General features: G+C 40.7%; 1 protein-coding gene across 6 annotated transcripts in view; it reads right to left on the bottom strand.

Moving 5' to 3' along the window:
- Window positions 1-16,213, bottom strand: part of GPR173 (G protein-coupled receptor 173) — a 32,957-nt gene that overhangs the window by 8,460 nt on the left and 8,284 nt on the right. Inside the window, exons 1-2 of one of the 6 annotated variants that reach the window (XM_070741420.1) lie at window positions 6,356-6,506; window positions 4,962-5,085 (exon numbers count right to left, since the gene is read on the bottom strand). The exons of 4 other annotated variants lie outside the window; for them this stretch is intronic. The gene's annotated coding sequence lies outside the window, so the exon portion shown is untranslated. Of the gene's footprint in view, window positions 1-4,961; window positions 5,086-6,355; window positions 6,507-16,213 lie in introns of those variants that run through there. One more of the 6 variants, XM_070741419.1, reaches the window with a different exon arrangement.

The following is a 16,213-nucleotide window of genomic DNA, read 5'->3' as shown; positions in this document are numbered from 1 at the left end:
GACTAGCAACCACAGATATCAAAATTATGGATAACAAGATCTTGAAAAAACATACTTTATGCAGGCCCATCTGCTATTTTGTGTGCAAGGTAAAAAAAACAACAACAGCCCCAAACCACAGATACAGGAAAATATGTAATAGCCACACCAAGCTCTGGCCTCTAATAAAACCATGGATAAGAAGGGTTAGCAATATGTCTCCCTGAGTATTAAATTAAATATACTGTATATTTATATATTTGTCCTTCCAAAAGTTTGTTAAAACTCACCTTTTCCCCAAGTGTGTAGGAAGCTAGCACCCAACCCTCTCCTAGAAAAAATGAAATATCCTAGGAAGGTGATGGTGAACCTATGCCATGGGTGCCACAGGTGGCACGTGGAGTCGTATCCCTTTTGCCCTAGCTCAGCTCCAATGTGCATGTGTCTGCTGGCCAGCTGATTTTTGGCTCACACGGAGGCTCTGGGAAGGCATTTTTGGCTTCCAGAGAGCCTCCAGGGGGATGGGGGAAGGCATTTTTGGCTTCCGGAGAGCCTCCAGGGGGATGGGGGAAGGCATTTTTACCCTCCCCCAGCTCCAGGGAAGCCTTTGGAGCCTGGGGAGGGCGAAAAATGAGCCTACTAGGCCCACCAGACGTTGGGAAAGAGGCCGTTTCCAGCTTCCAGAGGGCCTCTGGAGGGGGGGGGGCAAAGCTGTTTTCGCCCTCCCCAGGTATTGAATTATGGGTGTAGGCACTTGCGCATGCACAATAGCACACACCTTCACTCTTTCAGCACCAGAGGAAAAAAAGGTGCGCCATCACTGTCTTAGGAAATATTAAAAAGGCAGAATATTATATAAAATATCCCTGCAAACATGCTTTTATTTATTTATTTATTCATTCATTCATTCATTCATTCATTCATTTATTGGATTTGTATGCCACCCCTTTCCGTAGACTCGGGGCGGCTAACAACAATGATAAAAAACAACATGTAACAATCCAATTAATAAAACAACTAAAAACCCTTATTATCAAACCAAACATACACACAAACATACCATGCATAACTTGTAATGGCCTAGGGGGAAGGAATATCTCAACTCCCCCATGCCTGGCGGCATAAGTGAGTCTTGAGTAGTTTACGAAAAAAGACTTAGTAGCCCCCACCTTTGTCAATGTACCATCAAGGAATGGCCCAGCTCACTCATCCCCACCCCCACATTTGTTAATAGCTTGGACCAATCTATTCTACATAACAAAGATCCTTCAGACAACAGAATTTGGAATTGCCCAAAGTGCTTTCGTTACACCATCACCCAGCAAGGCTCAGGCAAACTCAAATATAGCCTACAGAGTTGCCCCTGCATAGCCCCATGGGAGTCTGACAGCCAATCAGAGTGCAAGTGGACAATGCCATTGGAGCTGTGAGTTCTGCCACCTTTTTACTGGATCTGTGTTCCTCTTGGTTGGTTTTGGCCAGCAGAGAGGTGACATGGAGCTGGCTCCAGGAGATTGTCAATGCTTCTCTGGGGAGGGGGTTCTTCCCGACTCCCTACAAGGAGGCACTTGTGCGCCCCCTCCTCAAGAAGCCTTCCCTGGACCCAGCCGTACTCAACAACTACCATCCGGTCTCCAACCTTCCCTTTATGGGGAAGGTTGTTGAGAAGGTGGTGTTGCTCCAGCGGTCCTTGGAAGAAGCTGATTATCTAGGCCCTCAATAGTCAGGATTCAGGCTCAGCTACAGCATGGAAACTGCTTTGGTCGTGCTGATGGATGATATCTGGAGGGCCCAGGACAGGGGTTTAGCCTGTGTCCTGGTGCTTCTTGACCTCTCAGCGGCTTTCAATACCATCTACCATGGTATCCTTCTGCGCTGGTTGGAGGGGTTGGGAGTGGGAGGCACTGTTTTACAGTGGTTCTCCTCCTACCTCTCTATTCGGTCGCAGTCGGTGTTAGAAGGGGGTCAGAGGTCGACCTCTAGGTCTCTTCCTTGTGGGGTACCTCAGGGGTCGATCCTCTCCCCCCTGCTATTCAATATCTACATGAAACTGCTGGGTGAGATCATCCAAGGACATGTATTAGTACGCTGATGATACCCAGTTATACATCTCCACACCATGTCCAGTCAGCGAAGCAGTGGAAGTGATGTGCCGGTGGCTGGAGGCTGTTGGGGTCTGAATGGGTGTCAACAGGCTCAAACTCAACCCTGACAAGACGGAGTGGCTGTGGCTTCTGTCATCCATGGACAATCCCATCTGTCCGTCCATTACCCTGGGGAGGAGATTGCTGAACCCTTTCGAGAGGGTTCGCAACTTGGGCATCCCCCTTGATCCACAACTAACTTTAGAACACCATCTTTCGGCTGTGGCAAGGAGGGCATTTGCACAGGTTCGCCTGGTGCACCAGTTGCGACCCTATTTGGACAGGGAATCCCTGCTCACAGTCACTCATGCCCTCATCACCTCGAGGTTCGACTACTGCAATGCTCTCTACATGGGGCTACCTCTGAAGAGTGTTCGGAAACTTCAGATCGTGCAGAACGCAGTCGCAAGAGCAATCATGGGATTTCCCAGTTATGGCCATGTCTTGTCAACACTCCGCGGCCTGCATTGGTTGCCGATTAGTTTCCGCTCAATGGGGAAACCAGATTCACTTAGCAACATGTTACTAATTTAACAAATGGAGTGATTCACTTAACAACTATGGCAAGAAAAATAATAAAATGTGGCAAAACTCACTTAATAATTTTTTCACTTATCTGTGTTCAATTGTAGTTGTAAATAGAGAACTACCTGTATGTGTGTTCCCCTTTTATGAATTACATTTCTTATATATTTCTCATCACCCAAATTGTATATTCAAGTGGAGATATATGCAGTGAAGAGCTACCAAATTTTTTACTACCACCCTGTGGGTGTGACTTATTTTGTGGGTGTGGCTTGATGGTCATGTGACCAGGTAGGAGTGGCTTGCCGGCCATGTGACCAGGTGGGAGTAGCTTGGCAATCATGTGACTTGACCAAGCATTTTCCAAGAACTCAAAATATCAATGGACTCAAAACAAGCAGGTCATTGAATTTACCCTCACCTTAGAAGTGAGCAGCTGTAGAACAGTGGAATGACAGAAACATTTCACTTAGAATTTTGAAAGCACATTTTGAGCATTGTCGTAAAGGTGTCTTCATGATTAAAATGGCCACTCACAAAATAATCACTTACTCAAAGGCAACAATCTAAAGTGTTCCTTGCTACTTTCACAGCCTAAGGGAACATCCCAAAATGCTCCATTCCACATAACAGTCTTCACCCTTCAAAATCAAGGTTTCTGGCAAAACATTAGGTTTCAAGCATTATTTGTTTTGTTTTCTAGAGCAGGGGTCCCCAAACTTGGCAACTTTAAGACTTCTGAATTTCAACTCCCAGAATTCTCCAGCCAGCTAAGAAGACCTCTGTTCTGGAGAATACTATGGCCATTCAGAAAGGAGTGGAAGGCAGAAACCCAGATCACATAGAATTTATTCCAGATCTTATCTCCTTATACTTTTCCTAGATACTTTTGTTTGTAGCAGAATTGCCAGGTTTGAGGGTTTTAAACGCTTTCGGGAAGAACGCAGAGGATGTCCAAAGAGGCAGCCTGCATTTTTTTCCAACATCTTTCGGTGCAAATTGGGTGTTCTGGGATGAAGCTCCATTTTCGCTACACTACTGCATTCTCCCCTATCTGGGCAGCAGACCACCCCTGTATGTATGTATGTATGTATGTATGTATGTATGTATGTATGTGTGTGTGTATGTATGTATGTGTGTATGCATATGTGTACACACACACGTATGTTATTATTATACACACACACGTATGTGTGTGTGTATAATAATAAATATCAGATTAACAGAGTAGTTAATCTGTGAACAATTGGAAAACCCAGAATTCTAATGAAAACATTTCTATTACAATTTCTTGGCAGTTCAAATAATGCTGCCCACCCCTGTGCTGTTCTATTATTATAGACATCATGGAGATGAGCAATGTTATGTAGAATGAAAAAAAAAATAGAAGTACTAAGCAGGACCAAATGAAACATGTGGGAAAAAGAAGAAAATTAAATGTTATTTAGACTAACATTATATTCTACCATAAATTTCTATTTTTTCCAAGCAATCCTTGTTTTCTCCACATCCATCCATTACTTTATAGGTTGTTTTTTATTCTTCAAACATTTCAGCTTTTTAAAGAATCTCATCAGTTCCATACAGCTATAATGTCCTCAATCTTCCTACTCCTCTCAAAAATTCATTCTTTTTCCTGTTCTCATTTATTTTTTGTATTTCTTCAGTTACTAAAGACTCACTTCTGTATTCAATTCAAAATCATACAGCATTAATTAATTCTTGATCCTATCTTGTTTACCACATATGCAATTTAATTATTATTTGTTACCATTACTATTTTAATGTTTTTTTTCCTCTTAGGTAAACTCTTACTCCAGCATTAAATAGTTACAGTAGCAGAACCTTGCAAGTCTGAGTGTGCTTCCTCTGTCACTACCTTCATGAAAACTAGAGAGGTCTTCTTGGAGGCATTGTTCAAGTTACAGATCTGGCTGAGACTCAGATTTCTTGATTTCTCTTATTTGCCCCTTGTTTTGCTTGTGACTCTTCCTCAAGGTTATTCCTTCTGCCTATTACTTAACTAAAGAAACATTACACATCATTTTCTTACTTTGTTCGATATTGAATAATTTGCTATTTATTCTCATGTAAACTTCACTTCCATCATAGTTTATTAATTACATTCTACAACCAAACTTCAAAATTTAAGCCAATTCACCGTATGTTTCCTGTAAATCAACAATCTTGTGTTGTCAGCTTTACTTCCTACACATATAATTAACTTTCTCATATTCTTGCAATTCTCAAAGACTTGAAGTAAAAATATGATCTCCACATTTTATGCCTAGGATAAGAATGCACTGCACTTACCAAATTTTGTTCACTATCTCCTTGTGCCATTTCAACTGGAACTGTGTCAAATGCATTTCTCAAGAACATTCAATGAATAATCTCCCTTTAGCTATTGCATTCAGTCCTACGGTTTTGCATTTCCCTTTATATAAGAAAAGAACAATGGCATTCTGCCAATAGTCAGATACAGATGCAATATTGACAGACATGAAATAAGACATGAGGCCATTTAACAAATCATTGATATTTTAACATTGCTCCAGTTACACCTTCTACAGCTGCAGCATTACCATTTTCCAACATTTTTTCAGCATTTATGATCTTTCATAATGTTTTGTGGATTCTAATTTTAAAGCATTTATTTCAATTACATTCTTCAACATTGTCATCTTGTTTGTATCTTTCATCAATTCTTTTCACTTTTGATTGTAAACAAGTCAACCAATCATGCTTTGCCATTCGTTCCTTTATCATGCATACATAATAGACTTTCTTTGCCAAGTAGGTACTAAAAATTAGTACCTATTTTTCTTTATTTAATTTCACTCATTTATTCGTTCATTCATTTTCTTTTCCATTTACTCCTCTTCCATTTCAAGCCACAATTTTCCCTATGCCAGTGAATACTGACTTCCACCAATATCTTCATTATTTCATTCAGCTTTCTCCTAACACTTTTTAGTAAGATAAAGTGGATGAGGTTACCAATCCTAGTCATACCATTATCACATTCAGCATTCCCTATCAACAGAATTAGTTAGTTTGGGTGTATTTTGTCTATTATGAAACAAGTCCAGCCAAAGCCCAGTTTGAGTACAAGAATGTACATGCCCTTGTATGCAACCTAGGATCTCAAATTTGGGGATATCTCCAAGGCTAACATGTAGTTGCTCATGTCCCACCAACTGGGAGATTTGCACATGTTCTGACATACTCAGGATATCAGTCATTAACTCCTTTTTTATGTAGTGCAATAAAAGCAAACCTCTGGGTAGTGGGTGCTGCATAAATGTACAAGAGGTTCCTCTCATTTATGAAGTTACATTTTTATTCAGTTTTCATTATGACTGGGTGTAGACTTCTACAAGATAATCTACAACTATTTAAATAACTGATCCATCTTGTTTTCTCATAGGCAGCAGTTTTTAGGGTCTCAGGCAATGATATTTTCCATCATTTAGTTGGTTTTTCCCCCCCACATTAGATTTGGTAATGGAGTCTTACACACACACACACACACACACATATAGACATACGTGTGTGTGTGTGTGTTTATGTATGTATGTATATGTTCTACTACTAAGAAAAACTACCTCTCCAGATATCTGAGGGCATGCACATTCCTAAGACTCACAATAAGCCACCACAGTGAAAGCTTAGATAAAAAGGGGGAAAGGGAAACAGTCTCTTACAATTGTTGAAAAGAATATTCTTCTGGGTTCAGCTCCAAGTGGGAAAAAAGACGCTGGATTCATGGAAGTTGCTTGGAAAGAAGGTTTAATGGAGAACAAGAGCACATGGCATGAGCTCCAGAATAGAAAAGGTGGATCACATGCTTCCAGATGTTGGGTGAAGAGAAAAAGGGCCGAGATGCTGAGAGTTCCTTGTTTTATGCCCACTCTTGGGCCCCACCTTGGGGGCCTCCTACTCCTGGGCAAGAAATGCACTCTGATTGGCTGTCAAACTCCAATGGAGCCAATCAGGAGCAACTCTGCAGGGTATATTTTTGTGTTCAAGTTTGGCTGAGCCTTGCTGGGTGATGGTATAATGAAAGCGCTTTGGGCAATTCTTAATATGGCTGTCTGTTTGTTATGTAGAATAAACTGGTTCAGCCTATTTAAAAAGTTGTGGGGTGTGTGTGTGAGTGAGCTGGGCCATTCCTTGATGGCACATTGACAAATATGGGTGTTACTAAGAGTGAGCCTTTTTTCTACCTAAAAGCATGTTTCTGGGGATATTCTATATAATATTCTGTGAATAAATTAGCTGGTTGATTTTACTGTATTGTGCCTTTAGTTTGTAATTTTTAATTGATTAGATTTGTTGCTGTATTGTTTACATTGTATACTGTGAGCCGCCCAGAGTCTTTGGAGAAAGGCGGCATACAAATCTAAATAATAATAATAATAATAATAATAATAATTATTATTATTATTATTATTATATAACAGTGATGATGATGATAATGATGATGATAATGAAGATAATGAAGATAATAATAATAATAATAATAATAATAATAATAATAATAATAATAATAATATTTTGCCTTTTTAATATTCCCTAGGATATTTCATTTTTCTAGGAGAGGAGTGGGTGCTATCTTCCTACACTATAAGAACATCTGTCATTCTTTATTCTGGCACATCACAGACTATCTTGCTATTCCTTTTGTCAGTGAGATACAGCATCAAGTAGCTTATTATAATCACAAATTAATTGCCAGAGCACTTAGTAAGCAACAAGCCTGAAGTTTATGTTATGGCGAGGGTTCTAGTGATGTTTTCTAAAAGGAACCCCATCTAGCTGACCTTCTGATAACCACTGGGGCAGCACTGGGGTTGATAACATACAGAGGTCTTTTCTTCCTCTCTACACTCTTAAACTTGCTTTGAATTATTTTTTGTTTCTAATCTTCTGATTCCTTAAAATGCTAATACTGAAATCATAACTGGGTAAAGCTGGCTGGGGAATTCTGGGAGTTGAAGTCCACAAGTCTTAAAGTGACCAAGTTTGGAGACCCCTGGCTTAAGAACTTACAACTATCAGAAGAAAAGTCACAAAATGGGCCAAACTTCACTTAACAATGGTCTTGCTTAACAACAGAAATTTTGGGTTCAATTGTGGTTGTAAGTTGTGGACGATCTGTACCATTTTACCTTTCCAAAAATATTACCAAAAAATGTCTGAAATAAGGCCTTTTGCCAAGTACAGTTGAAGTCAACTGTGCCTCTATTTGGTTCATCGCATTGTACCCTGTTTAAACAGGTATGGGAACTATACCTTTCATATTTAGTACATACCATCACAAATGCTGTACACTTGAAAAACATGAGACAAGTCAAATAATATCTGGGAACTAGCTTGACCATGTACTGTATCTTGTATTCTTTTTATGGTGATCCGGTTGGAATTATACTTAGGATTTCTGAAATAATACATTGAAAAGGCTGACACTGTAGCCTCTCAGAATTTCCAGTCATTCCTGCATTGTCTTGAGAATGGCTGAGAATGTCTTTCCCGTTAATTCTTTCTTTAACCCTCATTCTTTAACCATAAATTCAGTTAAGAACTTATATAATTAGAGACTGAGCCACAATAAATAAAACAGTGTCTTATTGTATATCATGTCTAATTGAGCATACACATAGCATGTGGAAGTACACAACTATATTTATTAAATGACATCTAAAAATAAGAGGTGGGCATGGGTTCCTCTTGAGGATGTCAAATCAGAGCTGCCTAGTCTAGGGCCCACATGCCATTAGTTACCTCACAAAAAGATATTTTATTGAGAGGCTTCAAGCAAAGCTCACAAATCTTCTGAAGAAAACATGCAAGGGACTGTGGGCCCACCCAGGAACCTGCCTCAGAATCCTCTACAACATGGTGGCAGGGATTCCTGATCTAAGGAATCCTAGTTTTTACAAAGGAATTCTGCATCAATATATCAACATATAGGTGTAAATCTTTTTTCATATACTCTGGAATCCGCATTGATTGATTGATATTCATGGCATCGGACCAGAATATCTCCAGGACCGCCTGCTACCTCACGAATCCCAGGAGCCAATAAGGTCCCACAGAGTTGGCCTTCTCCGGGTCCCGTCAACTAAACAATGTCGTTTGGTGGGACCCAGGGGAAGAGCCTTCTCTGTGGCTGCCCCAGGCCTCTGGAATCAACTCCCCCCGGAGATTAGAACTGCCCCCACCCTCCTTGCCTTTCGTAAACTACTTAAGACCCACCTATACCGCCAGGCATGGGGGATTTGAGACATCTTCCCCCAGGCTCATTATTATTTATGTTTGGTATGTATGTGCTGTTTGGTTTTAATTATGATAGGGTTTTTAATATTAGATTTGTGCCATTGTAATATTGTTTTTATCGTTGTGAGCTGCCCCGAGTCTTCGGAGAGGGGCGTCATACAAATCTAATAAATTGAATTGAATTGAATTGAATTCTGCTGCACGAATCCCAGTGACCAGTTAGGTCTCACAGAGTAGGCCTTCTCCGGGTCCCGTCAACTAAACAATGTTGTTTGGCGGGACCTAGGGGAAGAGCTTTCTCTGTGGCGGCCCTGATCCTTTGGAACCAACTCCCCCCAGATATCAGAGTTGCCCCCACCCTCCTTGCCTTTCATAAGCTCCTTAAAACCCACCTCTGTCGTCAGGCATGGGGGAATTGAGACTTTCCCTTCCCCCTAGGCTTATAAAATTTATGCATGGTATGTCTGTACGTATGATTGGTTTCTTAAATTGAGGTTTTTAAATTAACTTAAATATTAGATTTGTTTATATTGTCTTATTATTGTTGTTAGCCGCCCCGAGGCTCTGGAGAGGGGCGGCACACAGATCAGATAGATAGCTAGATAGATAGCTAGATAGATAGCTAGATAGCTAGATAGATAGATAGCTAGATAGATAGATAGATAGATAGATAGATAGATAGATAGATAGATAGATAGATAGATAGATAGATAGATAGATAGATAGATAAAGGTAGGTAGGTAGGTAGATAGATTAGATAGATAGGTAGGTAGATAGGTAGGTAGGTAGATAGGTAGGTAGATAGATAGATAGAAAGGTAGATAGGTGGATAGATAGATAGATAGAAAGAAAGGTAGATAGATAGGTAGATAGGTAGATAGATAGGTAGGTAGGTAGGTAGGTAGGTAGGTAGATAGATAGATAGATAGATAGATAGATAGATAGATAGATAGATAGATAGATAGATAGATAGATAGATAAATATTTCATTCTTTCTAACCACGTATCTCCCTTGGATACATGGATTGTGTATGGCCTGAGGGAAGATAGAAGGGAGGGTTCCAGCTCCCATGAGGCTTTTACCCCACTCCCACTTTGCTATTAGCAACACTCAGTAGTTGAGCTTTGACGGGAAGAAAAAGAACTTTTTCAGAAGATTTTTTTTTTTTTGCACTTTGTACATTCCTATGTCTAAGCGGAGTATGTCATCCCACAATATGCCCACCTGCAAATATCTTTTCAGTGTCCTGATCATAGAAGCAGAGTAAGGGAGAATAAGTGTTCACGGGAATTTGTAAAACAGATTGAGCTGTGTCATGCAGTTTCTCCAGACTGACTCATCTGCATGGATACTGAATTAGTCACACACCCACAAAAAACACTTCTTGCTCCTCCTCGCCATCCACAGCAAAAATATTGCACACATACATTGGGATGTTTACAAAGCATCAGTGTATTACAACAGTAATTTTAACTCTTTGGGATGCCCGTCAGCTGATACATTTCTATCAAGTGTCAAGGACAGCATCCGGTCTCCAGATTTATAATCAAAAATACTGAAGCACTGCACATTCAATGGGTTAATTCACACCTAACGTAAGACAGTGTTTTACAACTGCTGTTTGTCCATGATAATTTCCTGACTTGCAAATATGCTAAGCCATAATGCAGGGATTGGGAATGTGGTGCCCATGTATAGGTATTATGGTCATAAGTTGTTATTTATTTATTTATTTTTATTTATTGGATTTGTATGCCGCCCCTCTCCGTGGACTCGGGGTGGCTAACAACAGTGATAAAAACAATATGTAGCAATCCAATAATAAAACAACTAAAAAAAACCCTTATTATAAAAACCAGACATACATACTGACATACCATGCATAAACTGTAGAGGCCCAGGGGGAAAGAATATCTCAGTTCCCCCATGCCTGACGGCAGAGGTGGGTTTTAAGGAGCTTACGAAAGGCGAGCAGGGTAGGGCCAATTCTGATCTCTGGGGGGAGTTGGTTCCAGAGGGCTGGGGCCACCCCAGAGAAGGCTCTTCCCCTGGGTCCCACCAAACGACATTGTTTAGTTGACGGGACCCGGAGAAGGCCCATTCTGTGGGACCTAATCGGTCGCTGGGATTCGTGCGGCAGAAGGCGATCCCGGAGATAATCTGGTCCGGTGCCATGAAGGGCACCGGACCAGATTATGTAACAATGCCTGATTTTACACCTGGTTTTTAGTGTGTGGTGGTTGTTAAGCAAAAGCCACAGATGCTAAACAAACTCGTTTTCTTCCATGGATGTCTTTTGGAAGAAACCTGCAAAAAAAAAAATTTAAAAAGTAATCATGGTCATGTGACTACAGGATGCTGCAAATGGCCATACATGTGAACTGGTTGCCAAGTGCCCAAAATGCAATCACATGACCATGGGAAGTGGGGGGTGCGACGGTCAGAACTCTGGAACTGAGTCATAAGTAATTCTTGAGGAGTGTGTTATAACTTCGACTGGTCTCTAAACAACTGACTATTAAGCAAGGACTACATGTACAGTAGTTGCAATTTCTCTGATAGTACCCACAACTAACCCCAGGCCTCTGTTCCAGGGACCAGGCACCATAATAAAGAAAGAGTATTTCTGGGATCCCACTAGATTAAATTGAAATGGATTGGAGTGCCTGATGTTACTGGATGGAGAAGCTACTGGAGACTCTGTTGGCATGCCATACCCTCACCCCTCTTGAACAAAGGATAAATTATCTCACCCACCTAAGCCACAGGGGAATTCTGTTGGCAGTATTGAGGCTGAGCAGCCCTAGCAAAATTCCTGCTATTCCAAAAGTCGATTTCATGCATTTACCAAGGTGCATGAGCCTTAGGGAACAGTGTGATTGCCTCTCACAGCCCAGCATGCTCCAGGATTTGCTGCACACCTTGCCTTCAGGCAGTGTTCTCTTTCTGTTGACAGGTCCCTGCGACCTATTCTGGATCACATGAGGCCTTTATTCTAGAAGCAGCTATGAAGAACCCTCTTCCGTGGCCTCTGGGCTCCAAAACCTGCACAAAAGCATGCCCTGTTCTCAAGTTTATTTTCTGAGGCTCTAGAGGTTGTGTGAGAGCATATTTCATTTTCATGTAGTTGTTGTGGGTAATGTGAATACTGATGTGAAATATAAAACATTGTGATGTGTTACATTTTACACAAGTGTCACTGGTTTACCATCTCTGGGCTTAACAAATCTCTGTCACCTTAAAACATTACTTCCCTCAAAATAATGGACAAACATTTCTTATTTATTTTATACCATGCCTTTCTGCTCCATTAAGTCCTGAAGATAAATCACTAAACTGGGCCCAGCTGCTTCTAGTTCTGGTTCAGATGTCTTGCTACAGTCCCTGTAACACTAGAAGAAAAGTATGTTGTAAAAGGTTGTCTTACCTGGGGCTAAACCAACTCAACAAATGACTTAAGGAGACATAAGTGTCCCCGTGAGCTAGGAAAAATGTAATTTTCCTCTAAGCACCAAGCCCTCTGATATATGAAAATCATAAATTAATGAGGATTTTTAGGATTTGTGTCCTTATGTCACTTTGACATTAAGGGTCACCTATTCTTACTGCACCTCTCCCACCTCCAATAGCAAGTCTAATTTTCTGAGATAAACTTAATTCTCTCACGAGTCTGGGTAATATAGCTGGGGATCAGATTCAATCCAAGTCATTTGTTGCTATACATACTGTACAATAGCATTGGGGCATTCGGAAATGTTAATGCATAGAGGTTTACTACTAGGTGAAGAAATGAAGAGATTTTTAAAAATGCATTTTCAAAATGTTGCTTATGCGTATTGCTATTAGGTTAAATAACAGAGAAGTGCATATCTAAGGACAGCCTGGATAAATATACATAAAAAACACTAGGACATAACTTCCTTTTCCTGTTCAGAATTTGAGTTGCAGTCAGCTATTTTGTAAGGAAGACTTCCACTTTGAGAGTTAAGCATTAGTCAACAGTTAATGTAAGCTACTGCAGGAGATACTATGGCATTTGAGAATAATGAAGAAAATGGAGAACAGCTTTCAGTTATTTGTAATAGTGGGAAGATGAGAATTCCTGTTTTCCAGACAAGCCTTCTACAACCCCAGCAACTGCCCAATATACAGTAAGGCAGAGGTCTTCAAACTTAGCAACTTTAAGACTTGTGGACTTCAACTCTCAGAATTCTCCAGCCAGCTTTGCAGTTTGGGGACCCCTGCAGTAAGGTGTAAAACTTGCCCTCACATACAAAGTGTGGGGGAAAACAAATATTATATTTTGTCTCCCCCCCCCCCCCCCATATTCTCCCAATGGCCCAGAAGACCTTCCTGAAAAAAGTAAAATGTACGTAAGGGTGGGGAATAGAATTATGTTAAAAAGCAAAACAATTGGGAGATAAATTCTGCAGTAAATTCAGCTTAACAAACAAATATAATGAGGTAACTTGCTTATGGGCAGTTTAGGGTTTCCATTACTTAGCATTCAATTAAATGCTAATTGTCCTCAAGATGGTACAGGATATATATTGGCGGCCCATAGCTATGTAGACCACATTTTAATCTACAAAGTACCATGCCTCTTGAAATAAAAGTTCTTAAATGCCCTTGTGGTCTTAGTGTCCCTTCATTCTGAGCAATACTTCTTTCCATGATACATTATTGGAGATTTCATCTGTACTGTAATGTCTCAACCCAAGATATTACTTACCCATAACTGATAAATATAGGACCAGCAACTTTTGAAGCCACTTTGAGTTGTCAATACTTGCCTTGTCCAGTATTGTTTCCTCTCTAGCTACTATTTCTACTCGCCTGCATTTTGTTAACTTCTCTAAGTGTTATCCACCACAATCCTATTAACAAATACGATCTTTCTATATAGGTACAAGAGAGTTAGGGTTAGAATTGGTATATATATGCTTTGTTATATATATGCTTTTCCCCAGAAAGAAAATAATACAGTGGTACCTCTACTTAAGAACTTTTCTAGATAAGAACCAGGTGTTCAAGATTTTTTTGCCTCTTCTCAAGAACCATTTTCTACTTAAGAACTCGAGCCCAGAAATATTTCCCAGGAAATTTGAGAACAGCATGAAAGCCCGGCCAGTTTCTTGCCATTCCCCCTTTAATCCCGGCCATCTCGGGCTTTTCTGGGCTGCCAGAGAAGCCTTTCAGTGGCACTTTTCTTGGCTGCCAAAGGAGCCTTTCAGTGGCAGTCCAGAGCAAACAAAGCAATTTCCTTAAACCTCTGTCAGCACCCAGAGAAAAGAAACGCTCTCTTTGCTCTGGGCAGCCCAGAGTGAACAGAGCGTTTTCCTTCCTCTGGGTGCTGCTTCAGAGTCCCTCTTTTTTTCTTAAGCCTTAAAGTTTTGGAGTTTTTTGATTCCCCTCACCTCACCTTCTTCCTTCAGCAGGGACTGGACTGTCCTCCTCCTCTGCTTCCTCCTCCTCCCACCCAAATTCCGAGCTTTTATTTCTTTCCTAATGGGTTTTCACACATTATTTGCTTTTACATTGATTCCTATGGGAAAAAATTGCTCCTACTTAAGAACGTTTCTACTTAAGAACCTGGTCACGGAACGAATTAAGTTCTTAAGTAGAGGTACCACCGTATTTCCCTTATTCGCTTTGCATATGTTTGGAAAAGGATTGAACAGTGTTTGAGACAAGCCATTCCTGGGACCGGCACAAATCTTTTTTAATCATCACTATTTTAAGGGCAGAAATAAGATGAGCTCCTCGCCATCTAAAAGGCAGGGTAGGCAGAAATTCTGCTGAGAAGGGAAAGTGGGGAGGATAAGATAGAAAGTAAAAGCAGGGGAAAAGAGACTGGGGAAATTCATTGGGAAAATTACTACTTCCTGGGTATTGTTCTAGAATAGTATTTCTCCCCTGCATCAACATTAAAATGTGTGGACTTCAACTCCCAGAAGTCCTCAACCTGATTCCTGGGGAACTTTGGGAGCTGAAGTCCACACATCTAAAAGTTGATGAGGTGGAGAAATATTGACAAACTATGGGAAACCAGTAAAGATTATCAAATATTTCAACCTCTTTCATGCTGCCTCCCAGCAACTTGACACTTATGAAGAGGAGAAGAAAGGTAGAAAGTTCATCTTAGGTTTGAACAAGGCTTCCCTTATTTCCATCAACAACGTTATCAACACCCTTCGTGGTATTTAGCTTGCTGATCAGAAAGAAAAGTTAACTTTGTAAGGAGTTTCCAAATGTGATAACATGTTTAGTGAACTCATTCATTTTCATTCCCTAACCATCAAAATAAAGACCTATTTACATGAAGGCAGTTTACCTGAATGGTAAAGATCCATTATAAATTTAAGCAGTTTTACCCAATGTATGATTTATGATTCCGTGCTCCATCATCATCTCACAAATCCACCCCAATCACATTCTTGCTGCTGTTCACTGTTCAAGCCTTTCCCCTAGAGCAGTCGCCCCCATATTAGTATTGGGAAGATGTCTTGGGACTGCAATAATAATCCACAGCCATAATGAGCCAAGGCTGGGCTGTGAGCTGCACTCCCAAGATAGCTGGACAACACCAGGCTGGCAAAGGCTTTTTTTCTATGTTGCACAGCACTTTGCTAGCATCTGAACAGTGTTTCTGTTGGGCTTTTTCCCTTGTTCAGATTCTCTATCCTACTATCCCATATTAAGCTGTTTCAACCACCTCAACCTAATAAAAGGGGCATTTGATATAAACTGGGCTTTCTCCTGTTCTATTATATGTAGTTTGGTTCACTTACTTGAATCTTGAGCATTTAACATTTAGCATTTAGACTTATATACCACTTCATAGTGCTTTACAGCCAGGGGTGGGCTGCTGCCCAGACCAGGGGGGGGGCACACAGTGAGGGACGCAGAGGGGTAGCAAAAATGGAGCTCCACCCCAGAGCACCCAATTTGCACTGAAAGATGTTGAAAGAAGATGCAGGGCATCCTGCATAAGCCACACCCACAGTGTGGTAGTAAAAATTTTGATAGCCCTTCACTGTTTATAGCCCTCTCTAAGCGGTTTACAGAGAGTAAGCATATTGCCCCCAATAATCTGGGTCCCCATTTTACCGACCTTAGAAGGATGGAAGGATGAGTCAACCTTGAGCCTGGTGAGATTTGATCTGCCAAACTGCTGGCAGCTGGCAGAAGTAGCTTGCAGTACTGCACTCTAACCACTGCACCACCGAGGCACTTAATCTTATGGAGGAAATGTTTGTGGTCCATTGGTTTGAATTGCATA

Source organism: Erythrolamprus reginae, chromosome 2, assembly GCF_031021105.1.
Source record: "Erythrolamprus reginae isolate rEryReg1 chromosome 2, rEryReg1.hap1, whole genome shotgun sequence".
NCBI lineage: Eukaryota > Metazoa > Chordata > Lepidosauria > Squamata > Dipsadidae > Erythrolamprus > Erythrolamprus reginae.
Note: the sequence above shows the minus strand (reverse complement) of the source record. Positions and strands in the feature narration are given on the sequence as shown.